Below are 12,851 nucleotides of genomic sequence, written 5' to 3'. Positions count from 1 at the left end.
CCACATAAATCGCATGAGATGCTAGATGGTGTATTAATGGCTGCAATACTAAAATTATCCAGTCTCTTGTTCAGGTTAGCTATTTGCGCAGATAGGGCTGCAAAGGAATCGATGTGGTGTACTCCCCTCTGATTGGTTTAGTCATTGCTCCACTGGTAGCTGTTTGATACCATCTCCTCCACTAGGTCATATGCTTCCTCTGGAGTTTTCCTCATGATCATACCACCTGCGGCTGCATCAATAATGGATCGGTCAGAGGGGGTAATACCATTATAAAAAGTCTGAATTTGACGCCAAGTTGGTATCCCATGGTGAGGATACTTCCTAAGCATCTCCTTGAATCGTTCCCATGCTTCATACAAGGATTCCCTCTCAAATTAAGCAAAAGTAGTGATATCATTTATTAACTTTGCTGTTTTAGAGGGGGGGGGGAAATATTTAGCCAAAAATTTTTGGGTTAAATCATTCCAAGTGGTGATACTTCTTGCAGGGAGTGAGTTAAGCCAATCTTTAGCTCTATCACGCAATGAAAAAGGAAATAATCTAAGCCTAATAGCATCATCACTAACTCCATTATGTTTAAATGTATCACATATTTCTAAGAAGTTAACAATGTGCGCATTAGGGTCATCACTTGGTAACCCACTAAACTGAATGCTTGTTTGGATCATTTGAATTATTGCAAGCTTGATTTCAAAGTTGTTGGCATGAATGGTGGGCTTGCAAATGCTGGATGTCGCCCCATCAATGTTTAGACAAGCATAGTCCAATAGGGTGCGATTTCCTTCTGCCATCTCTCCTTCCAACTCTATTGCTGGTTTGCCAATAACAACCTCCTCTATTGTCTTACCTTTTTTGGCCCTTTGCAACAAGCGAAGGGTCCTCTCAATTTCTGGATCGAATTCAGCTAGTTCTTCTTGTCTAGTGCGTGTCATGCACTAGTAAATCGGAACCAACAAGAAATCGAACAAGTAGAATAAAAATAAAATGATAACAAAATAAAAACAACAAGAATTTGAACAAAATAAAATAAAAATAAAAATAAAAATAAAAATAAAAACAAAATAAAATAATAATTAAAAACAGAAATAAAAATCCAAATTAATCAAGGTTAACAAGTTCTAATATTATTTTAGGGTTCAATCCCCGGCAACGGCGCCAAAACCTTAATAGCTATAAATATAACCCTAGCAAGTGCACTAGTTATCAAGTAGTATAAAATATCGTTCCCACGGGGATTTAACAAAATAAGTATTAGAACCACAATCTTCCCTAATTATTTGGACAATCGAAATTCAGTTTTGAGCAAGAACTACTGGAATTAAAAACTAGAGAAGGAAAATAAAAGCAAATGTGATCACTAATCGAATATGCAATGGATGAAATCGCTAGGACTTTTAGGTCCACTTAACTAATGCAATGAATATTAATGAATTCGATTTAACCAAGATTATTTTCCATTTCCATAAGCCGAGGTCTTTCTAAATTTATTTAATATTTTCTCTCAAGATATACTAAAACTATGTCCATCAGGTAATCCTTCGATCTCTCGAGTAGAGCTCTCAAGATGGAAATGCATTAAGTCCAAGAAAAAACCATTAAATTCAGATGAATCATGTATATATATCTCTATATACAATTCAATTCACACTATAAATTATTCAGTCGATTATGTGAATTCCTCTCTCGATTAATTCACATAATACAAATCAATTAAGAGTTGGCCAAGCTCTTAATTGCATTAAGCACAATAATTCATAGACTATAAGGAATTCACAATCTTGGATAAATCATAAAGATAAAAATATATTCATTAACATGGTTAGGCTTTCCACAGCCCTAGCAAGAAACAAATCAGCTCATGATAAGAGAATTAAAGCAAACAATGGGAAAGAAAGAACTCTTGAATTTGCCCATGGTACTGAGATCTCCTCTTCTTGCTACCACCTTATTCTTGATAACCTTTCCTCTGTTTCTTGACTTCTTTTCTCCTTTCTTGACTGATTTCTCAATGCAATTCATGATCCCCCTCTAGAGATTGAGTACCCCAAGGCTGGTCTGCCCCCTCCTTTATAAAGCTTAAAGGGGAGGTGGTGGTCTCCTACTTCCTCTTGAAGTTTATCTTACAAGAATAGAAAGTCCTATTCTAATCCTATTCTTATCTTTTTATCTCTTGAACTCAATCCCTTTATCTTTCTAAGATTACATCAAAGATTTAGATCTGGAAGAACTCTTCTTAGTTTCTTGTTCTTGGATTCGTATTAGACCTCCTCTGCGAATTGGGCTTCAGCCAGGCATTTTTGCAAGTTGGGCTTCAGCTGCGGATTGGGCCTTCCTACGAATTTTCCCCGACTTCGGGCCTGAATTTGACTTTGATGCGGGCCGAATCTGTGAAAGCCCAAAACATGAAAGTTGTGGCTCCTTCTCTTATCCTTCCAGTAGGTCTTGAATCAGCCAATTAGAGTTCAGATACGCAAGTTAGGCCCAGATTACTGAACGCTGCCAAAACTATGAAAAATCATCCGATTTGCTTTTCTTTGCTCCTGATGTTTTTTTTCATGCCCTGAACCGAAATAGAAGAGATATGAGTCCAATTAAAGTACTAATTAAGTATGAAAGAAAAATTATTTGGGGATAAAAATGTGATAAATTCTATTCTCATCAATGGCCATGCATGGGCCCATGGATCTTTACGTTATTAAGACCAATCAGCCATATTTTCTGCAGATTAAAACACCAAAACATATAAAGCTCTTGTCAACAGACCAATCAGCCATGGAGATTAGAACACCGTTATCAACTAAAACTTCCTATCAATACTACACTCAAAACAGTGTTCAGATCACACCCAGAAAATGACAATTAACAAGTAGCATTTGAATGGCATACCAATAGTTCAGATCACTCCCAGGAGATGATTCAGCCTCAAACAGTGTTCATGCAACTAGGTGAACAATTAAGACTCATTTTGTGACATGCATATTAACTACACGCAGCTTCTGGATTTCCAAGGTGGGCCCCTTATGATCATCCTATTTGCTGAAAAATCACCTTTTTTAGATTGTTAGCCTCCTATTTCAGATTGGTCCGATGTATGGCTGTGAATATGATTTTGAATCTCATCTGCATATTCTCTGTGTTTCAGGTGAAGAATGTCAATCGCCTTTCTTAGATTGTTAGCCTCCTCTTTCATCAAATCATCAATCTTATGCAGTTGTATGATGGCATCTGAGAGCACCAAGTAACAAATAAGAATCAACAAAATAAAGTTATCACACAATTATAACACTTGTACTCGGCAATACATAGCCAAATTAAGGAAGAAAATGAAGACGAACTAAAAGAGTGATTCTCATATCAAGATCCCCTCTGGCCTTCTGATGATAATTTTCCATGTAAGGTCGATGCTATGGTATTGGTTTTAGCTCTCTGAGAATCAATAGTATCCTCTAAGCATTTCATCAAACTTAGTGTAGATGAATGGCGTAAAGCAAGTGTTTCTTCAACATATTTGATAATATGATTAGTTCCATTCGTTTCCATTGGACCTGCTTCTAGAAATCTACGAAGAAACATCTCTTCCCATGGACATGATGGAATTGAACCTAGGAAATCAAAAGCACTGACAGTCAATTAATATTATTTGCTTGAAATGAACTACATGCTCAACTCAGATAATTTTGATGGACAGATAACAATTTAAAATGCATTACAGAGATCAGAATACAACCTCCAGAAAAGCCTGCATGATCCAGAGCTTGTAAACCGTTCTCATCCCCACCAGCTCGTACTCCAAGCAGGATTAAATCATCAACCAACTACAACTGCAATATCAAGTTAAAAAAGAAAATCCAACATGGAAGAAAATTCGTAAAAGATGAAAAAGATATAAAATGTGGAGAGTGTGCATATATGCAATATTCCAATATTGACCTGATTCCAGAGTTTGTTGACTGTAGCCAAAGTGTCATCATATGAGGCTTGTTTGTCTTTTCGTTCCTTGAACTTGCCCTCCAAAACATGCAATACATGTTTCTGGGCATCCAAGTAATGAAATATTAGAACAAGCTTTTGATTCTGGTAATGGAGAACTGTTGCATCAACCTGAAAATACATATTAGGCTATAACATGGTCTTCCTCTTTAACCAGGTAATGAAATATCAACAAGGTCTGAATTAAATGTAGACAGACCATCATTGAGGTTAGAAGCTCAGCAATTGCACTAAATTCTAGTATGCTAAAACTAAATAGAGAAATGGATCCTAAGATCAGCAAATTCCTTGGTAAATGAACTGGCCAGGGATAATGTCAATGGAAATGAGCTATATGGGTGTTCAAATCACATTTAGCTTAAAATAAAATAAAAATTTAATTAATAGAAAAAAGAAAATACATTTCTGAGAAAGGGTGATGGGATAGTCCATTATCATCTTTCCTATACCAGCAACAATTCTTTCAATATTTCTGGATTTGTCCTCAGAGAGCCTCCCGTTTCTCTCCTTCCATAATTTCCAGAATATTGCAAATGGAATACAGCTCCAGCAATGTGGGGTTCAAATAATATGAGTTGAAAGTTAGTAATGACATAATTGGTTGGTGAAGGCTAATTGGGGCTGGACCTTGGGTTTATCAATTTCTAAGACTGGTGATGACTTTTATCGGTTTCTAGGTAGGCACTGACTGAAAAGCAGCAGTCTAGAGTCCCTAGGCTCAAGCTGGTGCAAAGAAAATAAAAGAAACTGTGTATATTCAAGAAGAGAAAAGGAAAGAAGAAAGGGAAAATAAGAAAGAAAACAAAAAATAAAGAAAAGACAGAAAAATATCTATGTTGATGAAATTATGACATCCATATTTTCATTATAAGTTAATGAAATAAATTAAGGCCAACTGCCAATACATAACATAACTTAGGGAAATCAAATATGTGGTTTTAGATGCTTTCTCTTCTCTTCCCCATCTTGTGACAAGCATAGAAAGTTCTCTCCCAGATGCCTGTACGACTGTACATGGATGCCATGCCATGTTTGCACCATGTCCACCCAAATCCTTACCATACTTGAGCATCAAAGATCAGGAGTCTATCAACAATTCCATTATGCAAAGAAACTACTTAATCTCAATCGATCAATCAAGCAGCTCAAAATAAAGTTCCTCATCCCCTTTTCCTATGTCTGAAGTTTTTCCCTCATCTAGGAAAGAAGGGTAAGTGCCATTACCCAATGATGGATCTGCCTTTCTTTTTTTCTTTTTCTGACAGGGTGCACATGGTTTCCAGAGTACAATTTTGGAGACAATTTTAATGAATTACTTTATCACTCTTCAAAGAATTCGGGGTCTTGAAAGGGGTAGACTGGATATGAACCTAATGATGAGATTGAAAATTATCATATCTTTATCCCTTAATATTCAGTCTTTTATACTTATTTAGTGCCTAATTGGACTCACTATTCTTATATTTCAATTTAGGGCACGAAAGAAGGCGTTAGGTGAAAAACAAGGCTAATCGGGTAATTTTGTACAGTTTCGGTGCCGCGTGGTAATTTGGGCTCTCCCATCTGGACTCAGATTGAGATGATTCAAGATGCATTGGAAAGATAATGAAAAACTCTACAACTTTCATGTTTTGAGTTTTGATAGATTTAGACTGCATCAATGTCAAAATTGGGACCAAAGTCTCTGCAAATTCGTAGAGAAGCCCAATTCGTAGAGAAACCCCAATTCGCTAGAGAAGACCAGCTCAATTCAGCATGCAATAGTAGGGCCCACTCATCATTCCTAATAGAATTCGACTAAGAGTCTTAATCAGATCTGATTTTTATTGTAATCTTATAGAAATAAAAGAGTTAGAGTCCAATTTGCAGAGAAGCCCTAGTTCGTTGGAGAAGACCAGCCCAATTCAGCATGTAATAGTAGGGCCCACTCATCATTCCTAATAGAATTCGGTTAAGAGTCTTAATCAGATCTGATTTTTATTGTAACCTTAAAGAAAGAAAAGAGCTAGAGTCCAACTTAGTTAAGAGTTTCTATTTAGAGATAAGGATAAGATTAAATATGAATTAGGAAATAGGACTTTCTATTTTTTGAGAAAGAGAACTCATAAGAGGAACTGAAAACTGCTCCCTCCTAAGGCTATATAAAGGGGGGTAGACTAGCACCCAAGGAGCATCAAATCTTGGAAACAAGAATTCAGCAAGAAGGGAGAAAATAAGCGGAATACGCCCCCCTCATTTGGAAGCTGCGGTTTCTACATGAAGTGTGTGTAAGCTTTTGATTTCTGGTTGAAAGGTTAAGGAAGCTTTGATTCTTAAACATTTTGAGATCTAATTGATTTTTATTTCAGTTCATTGTTTATGGGTATTCATATGTTTTCTGCAATTTCCTGTGAGTATTTTTATTGATTAAGCAAGAAGGATCCCTTGCTCATTCAATGAGAATAATCTATGGCCGATTGAACATCTAATTTTGCATATGATTGGTAGGTTTAATCATGGTGGCAACTAACATAAATTGATTATGGACAAGTTTTTGATTTATGTTATGAGGACATATGATCCAGTTTAAACAGTCCGAGCTTGTGAGATCGCTGACCAGAATTGGGTCTCTCCCCTCTTAATGCTATTAATAGATTAAATCCTAAAGAGCTTGTTTATGATTATCTATTAATAAGAGAAGTAATCAAAGAGCTTGTTTTGGTTGCCGAGAAATACGAGTAGAGGCTGGCTGTTAGAGCTTGTTAATGGCTATATCCAATATATTCATAAACATATGAATTTATCCTTGCATCGATGATCAATGATAAGAATCAAGGCTGAACTTGTCCCTTCAACCAGAAGCTATCTCCCATCGATTTAATCCTTGTTTTTGTTTTATTTTATTTTCCTTGCTTTTATAACAACCCCTCTATTTTATTTTCTCTTGGAAATAAATCCACTCAATCCCTGAGGAGACGACCTTACTCATCACTATTTACAAAAATATTTAATTTGAGTAGGACATTTATCTTTGGTTGGATTCGACACCCACCACCTAACCTTTGGCACATTTTTTTTTACTTTGCACAAAGTGACTGCTCTCAGAAAAGGGTAATTTAGATAATATTAATTATATATAATTAAGGGAGCAACTTTTTTGGACAGAGATAATATAATCCAAAATTTGGCTGTCCAAGGAACCCTACCATCTCAGCATCACATGGACACTTTGATTACACTTATGGACAATGAGAAATGTTTTTCTTACATAAGCTAGTTGACATGAAGCATCTATTAGGAGCAAAACAAACAACTACAATTTCATTTTTTACTTATGTGTCTTTGATTAATTTTATGATGCTCTAAAACAATAGCTTCATACCTGAGGTGCACTGCCAAAATGATCATCCAGAGTAGATGTGCACATCAAAACTAGGTCCACATCATCAGGATCAACTTCAGCCATCTGAAGAGCTTTCTTTGCTGCCTCCACGGCCAACCTTGTCAATCTATCTTTCCCTACCAAGACACAAGTAAAACCAGATATGGGTGGGTATATACTTACAGGGGTACAATGACCTAACGTAAAAGTAATTCATCAACTAAATCAATTAAATAATGAATTAGGAAAGTTTCTACATAAATAACACAAACTCCAATTCCAAACATTCAGGAGAAATGTGTTCCATGCATCTAAGGGACTCAACAGCAGCATTCGCCGTCTAATCCTCTTATCTATTTCCAATGATAGATGTCCATCAATTAAGGTTCAAACTAAATGAATGGTTGAAGGTCGAGAAATGGAAAAAAAGGGGGGGGGGGAGGGGGAGATGAAAGACCAGGCCAGGCTTGGCCTATTTCAGGTAAAATGAAGAGGATTTGTATAAAAAAAAAATCTCTCTCTCTATATATATATAGTAAACTATTTCAGCAGGTTACTATTGTAAAAGCAACAATTTTCTTTTTGAAGTGTGGATATAGTCACCATTCACTGCATAAAAACTTTATCCAGAAGGTAGGGGTGATCATTGGCTGGGCCAGGCTTGTCACCTAGTATAAGGAACTTCAAGTAAGACCAGGCCCAGCCTGCACACGGTGTCTGAAATATAGACCTAGGCCTAAAGACTTGTACATAATTACATGGGCCGGGCCTAGAAATATCGGGTGCAGGCCAGGCTTTCTAGGCTGGGCTAGGAATGATAGTCCCAACCATAAGGTGAAATTCCTAGAACGCAACAGTCCATGTGATTTTTACTGTTCAGTCCACCTCAGAATCCTAGCTACACGGTACAGTTGATAGGTGCCAGATCGGAATTGATGTCAATTCACAGACAGGTATGAATGTTATAGGTAGAGCTGTTTATAATTTTGAATTGTTGTAGGTCTGCAGTTCAAATCAGAATTCTGAGGTGGAGTGCAGTCTAAAAATCCCTAAAAGTTTTACCCAAGACTAATCCTTTTAAGGCGTTAATATGTACAGACAGAATATCAACTTGCCATCAAGTTTGATGAGATTTCTTTCAATTGACTCATCCAAGTTGTTATAACATGTACAGACAGTCCATGTGGTTTTAGCTTCATCATTTTTTGATTCTTTATCAATAGGTATCGAGTATTTTATTATAAACTACCATACCTAAGAGAAATTTTGCCATTAATGAATTTCAACCTAACATTCATCCATACCTACTTAATTTTCCAGGTTGGACTGATAAATGCACCCCCCTCCCCCCAAAAAATATAAAAATAAAACACATTTGGCATGTTGATAAAATGTTCATGTCTGAGTTTTGTGGTAGCTAATGAGAGCTTTTGCTCTGGATACGATGTAAGAAGAGAAATATTGTAGTTGTTTCTTAATTGACTAAAGACTAATGTGTAATGGCTGGAACCCACAACCACTTGATAAAACTGTAAGATGTAGGCAACCTATAAACCAAAATCAGAAGATTTTTTTAAGGGGCGAATTTCAAAAATTTTTCTCTCCCTTCAACTGAGAATCGCATTCTCTATTTAGAAAACCACATTTTCAAAGATCATTCTTGAACCATAAACTGAATCAGATCTGAACCAAAAGGAGTAGGAAGGAATTATACCTGATATGGAGAAGCAGTATCTCCCAATGGAGGTGTTCACGCCCAAGGAAGGACGAAGCAGAATCAGTAGTATTCTTCCAAAAGAACTTAACACTTTACAAGAATCAACAGGATGGCTTGTGAAAACAGCTCCAATCAATCTTTTCTCTAAAAGATTGTTATCAAGATCAGATCTTGATTACTCTTGTAAAGAGTAGGAGATCGAACTGCTGGAGGTGGCGGCTATAGGAAGGAGGCGGCAAGAGAGTATTGCATGTCTAAAGGCTGTCGCCCCCTCCTCATTTTATAATCTTAAAGGGATGAGCACCTAATCCCATTAGGAGTTGGTGATCCAAATCATATTTGGATTAGTAGTCCCTTTAAGTGACAAGGGATAACCCTTATCTTATCTGTAGATCAGATCAGACATCTTCTAATCTAATTAGGAGGCTTCCAGATCTAAATCTTATTTAGATCTTGGACTCTCTAAGTGGATAGGGTCTGGGCCTAATCCTATCAGTTGATCCATCTCAGAATTCACCCCTTTAAGTGACTAATCAAATTAGCCCAGTTTGAAATGGGCTTAAGGCCCATTTAAGGTTATGTATTCACTTAGACTTCCAAACTGCTGTCCAATTAGGCTTCCTTGTATGGTGTGGGACCCAAACATTGATTTACACATCAACCACATGGGTTCAGCCCAGCCTTTGTTTTAAGGCCTGGCCGAATACACTGTTATGGACAGTGCACCTATTGAAACCCATCTCATGGGCTCTATGGGCCCAAGACTTACCCTAAGTGGTCCCTGGGCCAAGCCACCTTGTAACACCGAGGGACTATTGGCATATGCAAGATTAGCCCATCAGGTATTATCCTCAATGGCCTTACAATTAACCTCTCAGCCCATAATGATCATACACTGTCCGACAAGAGAGGACCTCTCCATCGACTGCAAAGAACAGTGTTGCACTCTCTGCTTAAATGGATCCCGGGAATTAAAACCTTTTGCAAATCATTTTGAAACCATAATAAATATACTTTTATATCTCATATAAAATATATTTTGCAAAACAAATCTCAACGATTAAAATTGGCTGCCGGCAGTCTTGGTTTCCATCAGTAAGAGTGCATCCCCGATCATTACCTTTGTCCGACAAAGGGGCCGATCTTGTCACTATGATCATCCGCTCAGATGAATTCTTAGACTATCTCAACATACCTAGGTTTTGACCCCTGCTAAGGATCTCACTGAATGGTATATCAAAGACAACCCAATCCGACACCTAGTGCAATATCATAATCGAGTCTAGGGGTCGGGTGTAACTTTTCAGTTTTGCCCATCAATCTCCAAGGTACAGGGCAATACTGGAATTCTGATCCAATTCTTAGATTCAATTAATCCTATACTGTATGTGCCTTGGGTCTCACCCCAGCAGTAGAGACATGCCATCCCAACCGACTTGGTGGCACCACAGTGTCAGCCTTGTCAGGATAGGTCTCCCCAGACCGACCCACTAGCTGTGAACATTCTAAACTAACACGAGTCTCATTAAATGTCCAGTTTAAGGGTATTACATAGAAACATACCAAAGGAACATGAATCAAATATGCACTTTTATTCATTTACAATAAACTCATAAAGTATATCATTTTGATTGAAGTTAAGGGCATACAAAACTGTCTAAACACTCTTACTTGCACTTAGGTCCAAACAGGTATAAGCCAGAGTCCCATGCTTTCCTCGTGTTTCTCAAACACTTTCTGTGATAGTGGCTTCGTCAATGGGTCTGCTACATTTTCCGCTGACGCTACCTTCTGAATCAGGACGTCCTCTCTACCAACAATCTCCCGCAGTACGTGATACTTCCTCTCGATGTGATTTGACTTTGAGTGGGCTCGCGGCTCCTTAGCCTGAGCAATGGCTCCATTGTTGTCACACAACAATGGGATGGGTGATGTGCTGGACAGAACTACTCCCAACTCGTGAACAAACTTTTTCATCCACACGGCTTCTTTGGCAGCCTCACTTGCGGCAATGTACTCGACCTCGGTCGTGGAGTCTGCAGTGGACCCCTGTTTGCTGCTTTTCCACCAAACAACACATGATCCTATTGTGAAAACATATCTAAATGTAGACTTTCTATCATCTGGATCTGACTGGAAATTGGCAACTGTATACCTTTGGATCTGTAGTGAGCAACCATCGAATACTAGACAAAACTCTTTTGTCCTTTGAAGGTACTTAAGTATGTTTTTCACAACAGTCTAGTGCTCCTGCCCTGGGTTGGCCTGAAATCTAATTACTACAGTCACTGCCTGAGCAATGTCAGGACGAGTACACAGCGTGGCATACATGATGCTCCCTACGGCAGAGGCATAGAGAACGTCTTTCATGCCATCAATCTCCTTAGAAGTCTTGGGAGACATCTTCTTGAAGAGAGTGACTCTATGCCTGAAAGGAACATTTCTTTTCTTGGAGTTCTCCATGTTGTATCTTTTGACTATTTTGTCAATGTAGGCAGATTGGGATAATCCTATTATCCACTTCGATCTATCTCTATAGAGTCGAAGACCCAGTATATAGGAGGCTTCTCCAAGATCTTTCATGGAGAATTGCTGTGAAAAGCCATACTTTCACCGTAGTTAATATTCCTACATCATTCCCAATGAGTAGAATGTCATCTACATACAGAACCAAGAAGGTAACCTTATTTCGACTGTACTTCCTGTAGACACAGGGTTCATCTAGATTTTGCTCGAAATCAAACGATTTGACAGCAGAGTCAAAACGGATGTTCCAACTTCTAGAATCTTGCTTAAGTCCATAAATGGATCTATAAAGTTTACATACCATGTTTTCTTGACCTGTAGCAATGAAGCCTGATGGCTGCTGCATATAGATATCTTCAATAAGATCTTCATTCAGGAATGCAGTTTTGTCATCCATCTGCCAAATCTCATAATCATGGTATGCTGTTACAGCTAGCAGGATCCTAATGGATTTAAGCATGGCCACAGGCGAAAAGGTTTCCTCATAATCGATGCCCTCTTTCTGAGTGTACCCTTTCGCCACCAGACGAGCTTTGAAGGTCTCAACCCTACCATCAGGGCCCTTCTTCCTCTTGTAAATCCATTTGCAACCGATTGCTTTTACCCCGAAGGGCGGATCTACTAGAAGTCCAGACTCCATTGGTATCCATTGAGTCCATCTTTGCTCTCATGGCCTCCACCTACTTCTGGGAATCTATGTCCAACATAGCTTCCGCGTAATTCACGGGATCCTCTTCACTAGTGGGTAACTCTGAGTGTATGAGAAGTGACCGAACCATATCCAATAAGGTCCTATTCCTCCCCTTTGAAACACCATTAAGTTGTGTTGTAACAGGAGGAGCTAATTGTGATACTATCCCATTGTCCTTTAAGTAGTCCCTGAATTCGTCAGAGAGATAATCACCACCTCGGTCTGATCGAAGGGCTTTAATTTCTCTCCCTAACTGTTTCTCGACCTCTTATCTAAACTCTTTGAACTTTTCAAAGGATTCAGACTTGTGTCTCATTAGGCACACATAACCATATCGTGAAAAATCATCTGTGAAGGTGATGAAATACACGTGTTGATTTTGTGTCCTAACACTCAGGGGACCACATACATTAGTATGTATTAGGTCAAGTGTGCTTGTACATCTTTCAGGCTTAGTGTTAAATGGTTGTTTCATCATCTTGTCTTGTAGGCAAGGCTCATAGGTGGGAAGATCTTCTACAGTTAGAAAATCCAAAGGACCATCCTTTACCAACCTTGTGATT

At 38.1% G+C, this 12,851-nt stretch overlaps 1 non-coding gene across 1 annotated transcript; it reads left to right on the top strand.

The window, feature by feature from the left end:
* The first annotated feature begins 303 nt into the window (after nt 1–303).
* Nucleotides 304–410, top strand: LOC148866219 (small nucleolar RNA R71). Its single transcript, XR_016112094.1, has one exon. It is a non-coding gene; the product is annotated as a small nucleolar RNA R71 (small nucleolar RNA).
* The last annotated feature ends 12,441 nt before the right edge of the window (nt 411–12,851 follow it).

Source organism: Nelumbo lutea, chromosome 3, assembly GCF_056320005.1.
Source record: "Nelumbo lutea isolate HS-2025 chromosome 3, American lotus-T2T, whole genome shotgun sequence".
Classification (NCBI taxonomy): domain Eukaryota; kingdom Viridiplantae; phylum Streptophyta; class Magnoliopsida; order Proteales; family Nelumbonaceae; genus Nelumbo; species Nelumbo lutea.
This window is presented reverse-complemented; position numbering and strand designations above follow the sequence as displayed.